Source organism: Antechinus flavipes, chromosome 2 (assembly GCF_016432865.1).
Source record: "Antechinus flavipes isolate AdamAnt ecotype Samford, QLD, Australia chromosome 2, AdamAnt_v2, whole genome shotgun sequence".
Classification (NCBI taxonomy): domain Eukaryota; kingdom Metazoa; phylum Chordata; class Mammalia; order Dasyuromorphia; family Dasyuridae; genus Antechinus; species Antechinus flavipes.
In genome coordinates this window covers 41144177-41157090 of record NC_067399.1, presented here as the reverse complement: position 1 = coordinate 41157090, position 12914 = coordinate 41144177, and the positions used below count along the sequence as shown (strand labels likewise).

Below are 12914 nucleotides of genomic sequence, written 5' to 3'. Positions count from 1 at the left end.
AGAAGAAGGGATTCAGTTGTGGGAGGAGGGGGACTCAGACCTGAGGTTATTTGAGATATAGGTTCCAATTCTCCCACAAATCTGCCAGGTAATGTTGAGTAGATCACTTAATTTTTCTGGATCATCTGCAAAATGGTGACAGTAGATAGAGCACCAAGCCTGCTCTCAGGAAGCTGTAATTTCAGATTTGGCTTCACACATTTATTATACCTATGTCACTCTAGGCAAATCAGATAACACTTCTGTTTGCCTCTCTGCCTCAGTTTCCCAAGCTGTAAAATGGTAGCACCTACTTCCCAAGGTTATTATGAAGATCAAATAAGATATGTGTAAAGCCCTTAAACTAAAACTTAAAATGTTAAAGAAGTGATGTGATGACTCACATCTATAGAGGGGTTAGGGTTAGAGAACTGTGTTCTCAAAACATTAGGTTTTGGATGCCTGACTTTTCCTAATTTTTTTCAGATTCATAAAGGGTAAGTGATTCAGTGACTTGCCAAGAGAAGGTATCAAAATGGCAACTCAAAACCAGATCCTCCACCTGGAAATCCAAAGCTCTTATCTATTGTTCCATGCATAATAATTACACCTAAATACTAAGTCATTGAGAAACTCCAGAGATGGAAGAAATGTTTTGAAAGCATACATTCCTATATTAAATATCAATTTTTGGGAGCATGTTAGAAACCTTTTCTTTCTCTCTCTCTCTCTCTCTCTCTCTCTCTCTCTCTCTCTCTCTCTCTCTCTCTCTCTCTCTCTCTTAAACTTCTTTCTCTTTTTGCCCACATAGGTACTTCCCAGGATGCTTATTACTAATCCTGATAGCAGGCCTGGAGTCCTTGAAAAGCACCATGTTTCTCCAAATGAATAACTCTCTGCAAGTTTTCAAGGACCAGAAAAAATTTCAATTTCTACAATAAAAAGTTGTTTCCAAATGTGTTCTTGGTCTTCGTCTAACCTCTGGTTAGTTAGGGAGAATTAGTCTCTCTGACAGTTCTATCCCCTTCTCCCCAGCACCTCTCCTTCACCTCCAGATCTCCAGAGGTGTGCCTCAGGCTGTGTACTTCCTGGGACAGGCGTAGAAGTGAGACATAATCATAGACTCGGAGATCTTAGAAACAGAAGGAACTTTAAGAGATAATAATAGCCAGCCCCATCACTCCAACTCACGTCTATATAACACTTTACGCTTTGCCATGTGTCTTCCTTGTGTGGTAAGCAGCACAAATACCATTATTCCCATTTTATGATTGAAGAAGCAGAGTTTAAATGATACAAAGACTTGTTCTGGTCACAAAACCAGTTAATTGGCTGCTCCTTTCTCTGCAGTGTCCTGCCTTCAGGCAGATAAAGTATTTATTCATAAGGCACCTCTGTAAAAATTAATTATAAGCTCAATCAGTGATGTGCATTGTACTTAGTGTTCTAGGGGAGGTCTTGTAATCCCAATTGAGTGTGGGGTACTTCCTTCATAGATGCTTATCACAGCCCCTCCACTGGGATTCTCAGCAATGGCTTATCTATCCAATATTCCAGAGGGCTTCCTCTGGTTCCATTGATATTTCAGGGACACAAGGACAGCACTGAAGCTGTGTCTTATCTTTCCCATTTGCTACATACACAGCCAGCCAGACAGCTTTCTTCTGTCAAAGGGACACTGATGTCTCTTTACACCACCTCTCTCCCACAAGTCACTGTAAGGTTATATAGACTGCTGATACCCATTGTCCATCTTTTCATTGCCCTTTGGGTCACCTAGCAGGTCTGATTTTCTGAGAGTGTAGAATTCACTGATTTGCAGTTATATAATATCGTAGAGAAAATGTTGGTACAAGATATGCATTATTTGGTTATTCGGTAGAAGTCATCAACTACACTGAGTTCTCTTATTTTCTATCCAATATGATCCAATTGCATGATGGGGATTAAAAGAAATCCTTATCCCAGCTCCATTCAGTTTCTTTGTAATTTTACTGAGAACTCTGAGGATAATTTTCAGGGACTCAGGTAGGCAACCAGGGCAGAAGTTAAAAGGATTTCAGTCAAACAATAGTTTAAAATGGGGTGATTCCAGTGGCAGTAGAGAAGTTTAGTTCAAAAGACAGACTTAAATGACTGAGGCTTTCTAGCTAGTTAGTGGGCAGGTTGGCTACTGAAGGCTAGGTACTATAGGCAGAGATCTCCGTTTCAAAAGTGATAACAAAGCTCTTGGGGCTATCATACAAAAGAGCTGAAAGACCCTTCCCCACAGTGGGAGAAAGAAGCTACAAAATAACTGGAGAGCAGCAAAAGTTCAACAGAGACAACCAGCTGTGACCAGCAACAATAGCAGAAACCATCTCAGCCTGATCTTATTACTGGAAGAAATCAGCATCACTTCAGAAAAAACAATCAAGAAAAGGAGTTGCCCTGATCTGTGATATTTCCTGGGCATGTTCCTCATGTGTATGCTCTCTGGACATGAGTATTCCTGGTGTATGTTCCCGATTTTGTCGTGACCCATGGGGAAAATGCACATGAGGAAGAAATCTGTTTAGTCACTGATTCAATGGCTTTTACTTTGAGTTGATGTTTCTTCTGTTTGTGTGTTAAAAAAACAGATAGATGAGGGCTGTTAGATATATCTTTGAGTGAATGCTACCCTCCAATATTCCTTGGATCCAGAGTAGCTTTCAGGAAACTCACATGTGAAGGGACTCCAGCCACTACACTGGTGTTGAGAAAATATGGAGCATTTTGGGAGTCTTCTTATACAATTTTGGATCTCGGTCCTTTTTCTAGTTTCTGACACATTCATTTGTGCTTATCTGACCTATTCATTCAGCAAACTTCATTGGTTACCATGCAGAATAGGAATCCAATAGTTTCAGATGCATAAGCTTTTCTTTTCCCAATTGGGAAAACTGCAAACTACCCTCCTTCATTAAGGCCCTGTTTTCCTAGTGGTCCAATAGTCTATTATGCTTAAAAGTCATTCAGACATTCACTGCTTCTTCTTTCAAATAATGGAGAAAGTCAGGAAGATTCTGGACCTGATATTGACCAACAAGGAAGAACTGGAAATTCTGGGAAGTTTCTGAATTTGTGACAGAAAAAAAGGAGATTTTATTATTAATTAATCAGATTTCAAAGGGTTCTCAGAAAGGGCAGATTGGACCTCATGGCCTAAAATTATGTAAGGGGAAGAAGTTTGGGAGGCATTGGAGGTTTATGAAATCATTAGGCATAGATTTAGATCCAGAGATTCTCTACCATTCTCTAACCCACAAACCTTCATTTTACTGAGGCTTTTGTAGGTTAAAAGACTTGCCCAAGATCACATCAATCATAATAATTTTTTCAACATTTACTTCTTTCTGACTCCACAACCATAAATAGAAATAATTCCAATGTGAAGGAAAAGGGATGACTGCATAGAGTACTCATTTACAATTTGCAAATTGAACTGAAGAGACCCCTGTACTTGTACAGGAAATTCATCAATTAACTTTAAAAAAAATTTTTTTTTTTAAATAACTTTTTATTGACAGAACCCATGCCAGGGTAATTTTTTACAACATTATCCCTTGCACTCACTTCTGTTCCGATTTTTCCCCTCTCTTCCTCCACCCCCTCCCCCAGAGGGCAAGCAGTCCTTTACATGTTAAATAGGTTACACATCAATTAACTTTAAAAAAAAAGAGACAAGCATATGATATGGAAACAAAAATGAGAGGATGAATAAAAAACTATGTGACTTCATCTGTTGTGAACTTCTTTAATTCCATATGCTTCAAATCAACTCATTAGGCCACTTAGTTACTCTCTCTTTGGTCCAGTCTCAGAAGATGAGAATTCTGGTCAACATCAATAAATCAATCAACATTATTAAGCACCTTCTTAATGTGCCAGGCACAAAGAGCTCATCATCTATTGAGAACAAACAGCAAACACACAAGATAAACAATACAAGATAAGATATGCAAGATAAATAAGGAATAATTAATAGAGGGGGAAAAGGAATAGGGAAGGGAAAAGATAGTCTTTATTCTCAAGGAGCATATAATGCAATAGGGTAGACAACATGAAAACAAATATTACTTTTTAAATATAAATATTTTTAAATTAAAATATGCTATGTACAAAATAAAGAGAAGGTACTACAATTAAGAGAAATTGAAGAAAGCGTCCTGTAAAAGATGGATTTTAGTTGGGATTTAAAGGAAGCTAGAAAGGTCAGTAGTTGCAGTGGAAAAGAGGGAGTATTCCACACCTGAGGGACAACCAGAGAGAATCCCCAGAGATGGGAGTGGCTTGGCAATAGAACCAACTGGAGGAAATGTCACAGCTTCTGAGAGTAATTGTGACAGAGAAAGATGTAATAAGACTGGAAAGACTGTCTGTGGGAGAAGGGAGGAGTTGGTTATGAAGGGCTTTGATGCCAAACAGAGCATTTTGCAGTTGATCCTGGAGGCAAGGAGAACCACTGAAATTTATTGAGTGGGTGTGTGTGACAAGACCAGATAATAGTGAGTGAATGGAGATTTGATTGAAGTGAGGAGAGATTTGAGGCAATAATCTAGGTGTGAAGTGACTGGGGCTGTACCAGAGTAAGGGCAATGTAAAAGGATAGGAGGGGACACACAGGAGAGATATTGCAAAAGTAAAAATAATAGGCCTTGCCAACAGATTAGATATGGAGGGGTAACATAGTGAAGAATCCAGTCTGACTCCTACGTTTTGAGCCTGAGGACTTGGAGGATGGTGATGTACTCTACATTAATAAGCAAGGTAGGATGGGGTGAGGATTAGGGTGAAAGATGATGAGTTCTATTTTGGATGTAATTGAGTTTTTAAAAGCTGCCTACTGGACATCCAGTTTAAGATATTTAAAAGATAGTTGGAGATTTGAAATTAAAGGTCACCAGGGAGTTTAAGGCAGAAAAGATAGTTTTGAAAGCTCCATGGGAGCTGAAGAGATCACTAAGGGAAGAAGACGACGACTCAGGGTAGAATCCCCAAGAAACACTTATGTTGAGGTTGGGAAGGGACCCCAAAAGGTTAGGGTCATAGACTGGTATCGCAAGGTGTTTCAAAAGAATGTTCAAGTTTGAACCTGAATGAATGAATGATTCATTTCCAAGTCAAGGGGGCAAAGTTTATTGTAATTGTAATGTCAATTGGAGTGGTCTAAATTCCAAGAGAATTTAGCAAAAAAACAGAAGCAAGTGGACACATTTATCTAGTTTTTCATGTTATATATATGCTAATTTTGTGGTCTAGGGATAGAACCAAGGAATGGTCTCAAGAGTTTGGTTGTCACTGACCAACAGACAGTAATGTTTGTAGAATTATTCTAAGACCAGAAGACTAGAAAATCATTGACAGACAAACTGTTAGAACAATAGTCTCAGGTTCACTGATATATCTTCCCTAAAGTCTAAGGGACTTTATTATATTATTTTATTTTATTATATTATATATTATATTCCTAGGCTAGAGGAATTTTATAATCATTGACAGAATAATAGCATTCTTAGATAAGAGAGCTTCAGGATTATAGATTCCAAAGCCAGAAGATTTAGAATCACTGACATTGTTAGAAAAGAAGCCCCCTAAGATCAGGGGACCTTAAAATTATTGCTGTCTCCCCTAGGGGCTATATTACATCATTTATGGTTAGAGGGTTTGATCCTGGAGGATCTAGCAAAGCAAACAAGAGGAGTAGTCACGGAGGTAGGAGAAGAACCAGCAGAGAGCAGAAAGTATTAATGAGTAAAGAGTGACCAGCTGTGTCAACGACTACAGAGAAATCGATGAGAATGAGGAGTGAGAGAAAGCCACTGGACTTGGCAAATAAAGCATTGATAACTATGAAGAGGGCAATTCTGGTGGAATGACAAGATTAGAGCCTCTCCATTTGGGTCCTAAATCCTATCTCCTGCAGGGATTTACCCCTTCAATCCTCCTCCCTCTCTCTATCTGGATAGTAATCACAAATAAGAACATTTCCAAATCCAAGCTCATTATCTTTCCTTCCGAGGCCATTCCCTCTCTGGACTTTCCGATTTCTGACAAGGGCAAATATATATGACTCTTTGTAACCGATTTGGGGTTTTCTTGGCAAAGATGCTTAAGTAGTTGGCCATTTCCTTCTCCGGCCCATTTTACAGATGAGGAAACTGAGGAAGACAGGGTGAGATGACTTAGCCAGAGTTTCACAGCTAGGAAGTGTCTGAGGCTGGATTCAAACTCAGGGAGATGAGTGTGCCGGACTCCAGGCTCAGTGTTATCCATTGGGCCACCTAGCTGCCCCAAAAATTTATTTATTAAGCACCTACTATATGCAAGATATATAAAGACAGGTTAGCTCAATGGAAAGAATAATGAGCTAGGTCTGGAAGACCTAGATTGAAACTTCGCCCCTGATACATTATCTGGGTGGCTCCTATTGATCTCAGATATCTCTTATCAATTCAATCTTAAGTTGGTTGAGGAGAACAATGGCCCATTGTGCATGCGGCCACAACGGGACACAGACCTGGAGTTAGAAGGCTCTAAATTCAAACCCAGATTGTGATCCTGAGAAAGTCACTTCACCCAGTCTGCCTCAGTTTCCTCATCTGTAAAATGAGCTGGAGAAGGAAATGGCAAATCATTCTAGTATCTCTGCCAAGAAAATCCCAAATGGAGTTGCCAAGGATGGGACATGATTGAAAACAAATGAACAACAAGAATAAACTTGAAATCTGGCCTCAGACACTAGCAGCAAGTCGCTTCCTTTCTGTTTGCCTCAGTTTCCCATCTGGGTAAAATGGGACTCAACAATACCTACCTCACAAGGTTGTGGTGAGTTTCCAATGAGATAATATTTGTAAAACACTTAGCACAGTGCTGTACATAGTTAGTGCTCAATAGCTCAATAGATGATAACTGGGTGTTTCCTTCCTACTCACTAGTCATCCTCTGTTCTTCCTTAGTTACTCCTTCCTCCCTCAGTTGCTAGGTCTTAGTGATTTTATCTCCCTGATATCTCTCTCACTTCCTCAGAAGTGAACTCTTTTCTCTAAGATATTAGAACACATATTATCTTCTGGTCTGCTGGTTATTACTGAAGTTTTTGGCTCAGGGATGTCTATTTTCGTGGGTACCTATGATCCTGACTCAGAGAAAGGCATACGAGTCAGTATTTAAAATTAACAAAGAAGGATCTGATTCTTTCCTGGTTGGGGTGGTTAAGGAGTTCTCCCTTCCCCAACTCATTTCTTTAACTATTTGAGGCGTGCTGCAGCCCTGGCTCCTACAGACTCCAAAGACCCAATTGGGAAATTTTCAGTGTCACCATTTAAACTTCGGAAATTAGCAAAGGGAAGTACAAGTAAGGACTTGATTTATTGTTTTGTGGAGTGGCTATTGTAGATTAAACTTAAAAGTGTGTGTCCTGCATTCCCTTTCTCTAGCAGATTGTTAAACATTTACCAGAAATCTTGTTCCACACCCATCTAGATCTCTAGTCACACGTTAATTCAGGTCTTCATCTCTCTTGCCTCCTCTGTATGATCACCTTGCCCCAAATTTCAAAAGAGGAATTTGTTTAAGTAGTTGCTCTTCAGTCGGAGGCAGAATAGTCACATTTTGGTTATATTGTCGAAAGGATTTCCGTTCAAAGATCGGACCAGATTTCGTCTTCCAAATCTGGGCTGGTCTCTTTCAACTCTGAGGTCCCCTCCCCAACTCTGGAATTCTTTGGAAGAAAGAATCTGCTTCCTATGGAGAGGATGAATAAAACTCTAATCATTCCTTGAACGAGCTTATAACCAGTTGGGTAGATGACTCGGGATATGAATAAGCAAATGAATGCCATTCTAATAACTACTCATCAGAATGCAATGATGTCCATTTAGGTATGGTCACAAAAAAGCTGGCCTACAAAAATATTTTATGTGTACACAAAAATTCTGGCATACAAACTCCTTCTAATCACTCAAGATTAAATAGATCAAGATTTTTCTAAATAATCTCATCCAGATGTTTGACCAATAATCTAAGTGCTATAAGGAATCGTGACCCAAATTTAGACCGTGTTATTTCTCAAACTACTAATCAGAGGAAGCTTCTTGAGGACATTAATGAATCAGGATGCTGACTGAGACAAAGGCACATGAGTCACTGTAGAAAAGGGAAGAGGGACATCTGGTTAAGTCAACAAGCATTTATTAAGTACCTCCTATGTGTCAGGCACTGTGCTAAGCATTGGAGATACAGAGAAAGACAAAAGTATGGTCTCTGCCCTGGAGGAGGTCACAGTCTAAGACACAACATGCAAACAATTATGTCCAAACAAGGTACATTCAGGATAAATTACAGATAATTACAGAGGGAGGTAACTAGCATTAAGTGGAGGGGATGGAGGAAAAGGCTAGGATTTTAGCTATGTTTTGAAGGAGGCCAGGGAAGCCCTGTAGCTGAAATGAGGAAAGAGAATTCTAGAGATGAAGACCATACCCAGAGTTTGGAGATGGAATGGTAGTTCAAGAAACAGCAAGGGTGCCAGTGGTACTCTATCAAAGAGGAGGTGGGAGTAGGGTGTGTCATAATAAGACTGAGAGGATAGAAAGGAATTAGGTTATGGAAGGCTCTTTTGAGGGGTGAATCGTATTTTTTCCAACATTCATTTTTTAAAAGAAAATTTTGATTTTGAAATTTTTCTCTCCTTATCTCCCTTTCACCCTTTCTAAGACAGCAAGCAATCTGATATAGGTTATACATGTGCAATCATGTTACACTTATTTCCACATCATTCACGTTGTGAAAGAAGAAACAGGACAAAAGGGAAAAACCATGAAAAAAAAAAAGTGAAAAAAATATGCTTTGATTTATAATCCATAGTTCTTTCTTTCGATATAGATAGCATTTTCCATCATGAATCCTTCAAATTTCCAATCATAGCTGATAATTGCATAATGTTGCTATTACTATGTACAATGCTTTCTTGGTTCTCACTTGATTCAGCATCAGTTCATGTACAGGTTTTTCTGAAATCTTCCTCCTCATTTCTTATAGCACAATAGTATTCCATTACATTTATATATTATAATTTGTTCAGCCATTCCCTAATTGATGGGCATTCCCTCAATTTCCAATTATAGAAGGCTTTAGCAGCAAACTGAGGATTTCATATTTGTTCTTAGAGGTAATAGGGAGCCACTGAAGTTATTGAAAAGGAAAGTTTCATGATCAGATTTGTGGAGAATGGAATGGTAGAGAGAGAGAGAGAGAGACTGGTTGGTGTTGGGGTGTGTGTGTGTGTGTGAAGGAAACAAGCATTTATTGAGCACCTATTATGCTAAATGCCCTACAAAGACCAAACAGACCAAAGGCTGTTACAGTAGTCCAGATGTGAGGTGATAAGGGGATGGCCAAGTCAAAGGAGAGAAGGAGGTATAACAGATTTTAAAATCAGGAGGCTTTGATCGGGACAGATTGGGAGGTGAGATGAGAAGTTGAGGGTAATTACCTACCTTGCAAACTTGTGTGACTGTGAAGAGGTGGTTTCCTCAACAATATTTGGTGCTCAGGAAGAGGGAACAGTTTGGGGAAAAGATAAGGATCTCGGCTTTGGACAACAGGCCTCAGTGGCCAGAGCTGAGATCAGAATCCAGGTGTCCTGAGGGCAGGGAAAGGAGGGGAGGGACTTCTAGCGAGCACATGTCCTCCCAGGAGCAGTTGGCCACTCACTAGGTTGTTTTCCCTTTCTACATCTCATAGAATTTAGAGCTAGAAATAACTTCAGAGATCATCCAAACCCACACTCCATTTGAGAAATTGAGATTAGAATGGGGGAGGAGCTTTGCCCAAAGTCAAAGAGTTGAAAAGAACGTTTGAGCAGAGAAGAGTAAAATGGTGGCAGCTTTGGGGAAGAGGAAGGGAGATTCATCCATCTTCTCCTCTCACAGATGAGGTATCAAAAGCCCCAATAATTGAGGTGATTTGCACTATGCAGGAGTTGGAAAGGCAGTATTGAAACCCAGTTCCTCTGAATCCAAATCTTGACCTCGTTCCTTGACTCCACCCTCCTATTACCCCTCCTCCCCCAACCCCCACTGCCCCTTCTACAAATGAGACCAGCAATATTTATCAGGGGACAACCGTAGCAAGGATTTTTATATTTCCCCCACTTTTCTTCCAAGAATTTTATGCCAGATCCTGATCTGCGCTAAGAATTCTGGCCTTAACTCTACCACCTACCCTCTATTAAATAACAATTTGCTCCTCACTATTTATCTCCTCTCCCGGCTGTTGTGAGTAACAATTAGTGAGGTTGGGAGGCACTTCTAGATCCTTGGATGCAAAACTAATTATTAAAAGAGACCTGGTGAGTAATTAACAGCTGGCTGACACATCTCAGCTGTGCCTAAATACCTTTGAACCTCAGGACACATAATAGGTGAGTTATCAAGTGATTCAAAGAACCCTGGGTATAAGCCTTGGCTGGTGGAGGGTAGAAGAGAAGGGGAATTTTCTGCTACTTACCTCTTTTCCTGGTTTTCTAGCTAGAGTTGTAGGGTCTTGGAGCTCCTAGTAGCTAATTGCAGCCTTCTCCCCAATGGCTTTTGAGGATGTTCACCTGAGGGGAAAGGGGCTGCCGATGGTTTTTAATCTGGCTCTCTGGGAGTGTGTGGGGTGGTATATAGAGTAGATCAGGGAATGAAAATTAAGATGGGAATTCCTTTTGCTACAGACTCAAAACAATAGAGGCTTTGGCTCTTGCAAAAAATTGTGTTTTTTTCTCAAAAACTGTCTTCTTTGCAGATCTTTTAAAGTCTTTTTTAAATGACTTCAGAAGACTTCATTTCTTTCTCTCTCTATATATATATAGAACTGACTACATAAAAGTATCTCTAACTTCTCTTATGGAGTGAACATTTTATGATTCAATAATTCCCCTCTCTGGCTCACAGTTTGGAAGATGGGAGGAAAAACAACAGGGAATCACCCTGATTGACCTCTTAGCTCCAATCCATTAAAAGAAGGAGTTTTTTTAGTTTTACAGTTTTTTTTTTAAGTATTCTGGATCCTTTTGACAGTCTGGAGGAAGCCTAGGGACTTCCCAGAATTATATTTTTAAATGTGTAAAATAAATTGCATAGGATTACAAAGAAAACCAAAGATTAGGGAAAATAAAGTTGTAATTTTTTCCCCTTTCTAACATCAGACTCCATTGACCCCAAGTTTAAAAAAAGGGATGGAGACAAAGTACCATCTCACAAGCTGTGATAGAATCAATCAAGTGATGATGGTGCTTTGTCCTGCTACATGTTAGATAAAACCCCCGGCTGAGAACCATCTTTAAACAAATGTTGGCTAGACAGGGGGTGGGGTGGACTCTGGGAAAGAGTAATGGCAAAAGTCAAAGGGCAGCTGACCTTAGGATATAACAATAATATTACCATTGGCTTTGGCTCCTTCCAACCCAAGACCTCAAAGCTTTTAAGTGATTTTTAACTCATTCATCTCTGATCCTCTTTGGGTTAAAATGTAAATTTAGAAAATTTGATGCAACAAAAATGTATTCATTGAGCATTGACTTTGTACCAGCATGGCTTATGGTGCCAAGGATACACTTGTGAAAAACTACACAGTCTCTGGCTTCTTGTAATTTTATAGGGAATAAGACATTTAGCCTTAGAAATACCGTGTCTGTTACAATGAGAAGTGCATAAGTATGAACAGAGAAATAAGAGAGCTTCTGAGACGGAGCCTTTCTAGCTCCCTCTAGCTGAGGGGAAGCTCCTTTTGGAAGGGTGGCCCCTGAGCTGGGTCTGGAAAGAAGGGAAAGGATTGGTCCCCTTTCTTTCCTTCTCATTCTTTCTTTCCTTTTTTTTTTTTTTTTAATAAATATCTTCTGTTTTGACATTGCATTCATTTTAAAATATATTCATCCAGTCCTTAAAGGGAAGTCTTTTGACTCTCTAATTCTATTCTTTCTCCTCATTATGATTACCAGTCTAGTCATTCCACCCTCATAGTTTTTTTTTTTTAATAACTTTTTATTGACAGAACCCATGCCAGGGTAATTTTTTACAACATTATCCCTTGCACTCACTTCTGTTCCGATTTTTCCCCTCCCTCCCTTCACCCCCTCCCCCAGATGGCAAGCAATCCTTTACATGTTGAATAGGTTACAGAATATCCTGGATACAATATACGTGTGCAGAACCGAACAGTTTTCTTGTTGCACAGGGAGAATTGAATCCAGAAGGTAGAAATAATCCGGGAAGAAAAACAAAAATGCAAGCAGTTTATATTCATCTCCCAGTGTTCTTTCTTTGGGTGTAGCTGCTTCTGCTCATCTTTGATCAACTGAAACTGAATTAGCTCTCTTTATCGAAGAGATCCACTTCCATCAGAATACATCCTCATACAGTATCGTTGTTGAGCTATATAATGATCTCCTGGTTCTGCTCATTTCACTTAGCATCAGTTCATGTAAGTCTCTCCAAGCCTCTCTGTATTCATCCTGCTGGTCATTCCTTACAGAACAATAATATTCCATAATGTTCATATACCATAATTTACTCAACCATTCTCCAATTGATGGGCATCCATTCATTTTCCAGCTTCTAGCCACTACAAACAGGGCTGCCACAAACATTTTGGCATATACAGGTCCCTTTCCCTTCTTTAGTATCTCTTTGGGGTATAAGCCCAGTAGAAACACTGTTGGATCAAAGGGATGCACAGTTTGATAACTTTTTGAGCATAGTTCCAAATTGCTCTCCAGAATGGCTGGATGTGTTCACAGTTCCACCAACAATGTATCAGTGTCCCTGTTTTCCCACATCCCCTCCAACATTCCATATTATCTTTCCCTGTCATTCTAGCCAATCTGACAGGTGTGTAGTGGTATCTCAGAGTTGTCTTAATTTGTATTT

At 39.6% G+C, this 12914-nt stretch overlaps 1 protein-coding gene across 1 annotated transcript in view; it reads left to right on the top strand.

Annotated features, from left to right (window-relative positions):
- LOC127547647 (lysosomal protective protein-like) overlaps positions 1-935 on the top strand; it is a 14920-nt gene extending 13985 nt beyond the window's left edge. Inside the window, exon 12 of the mRNA XM_051974592.1 lies at positions 791-935. The gene's annotated coding sequence lies outside the window, so the exon portion shown is untranslated. The remainder of the gene's footprint in view (positions 1-790) is intronic.
- Positions 936-12914: the final 11979 nt, after the last annotated feature.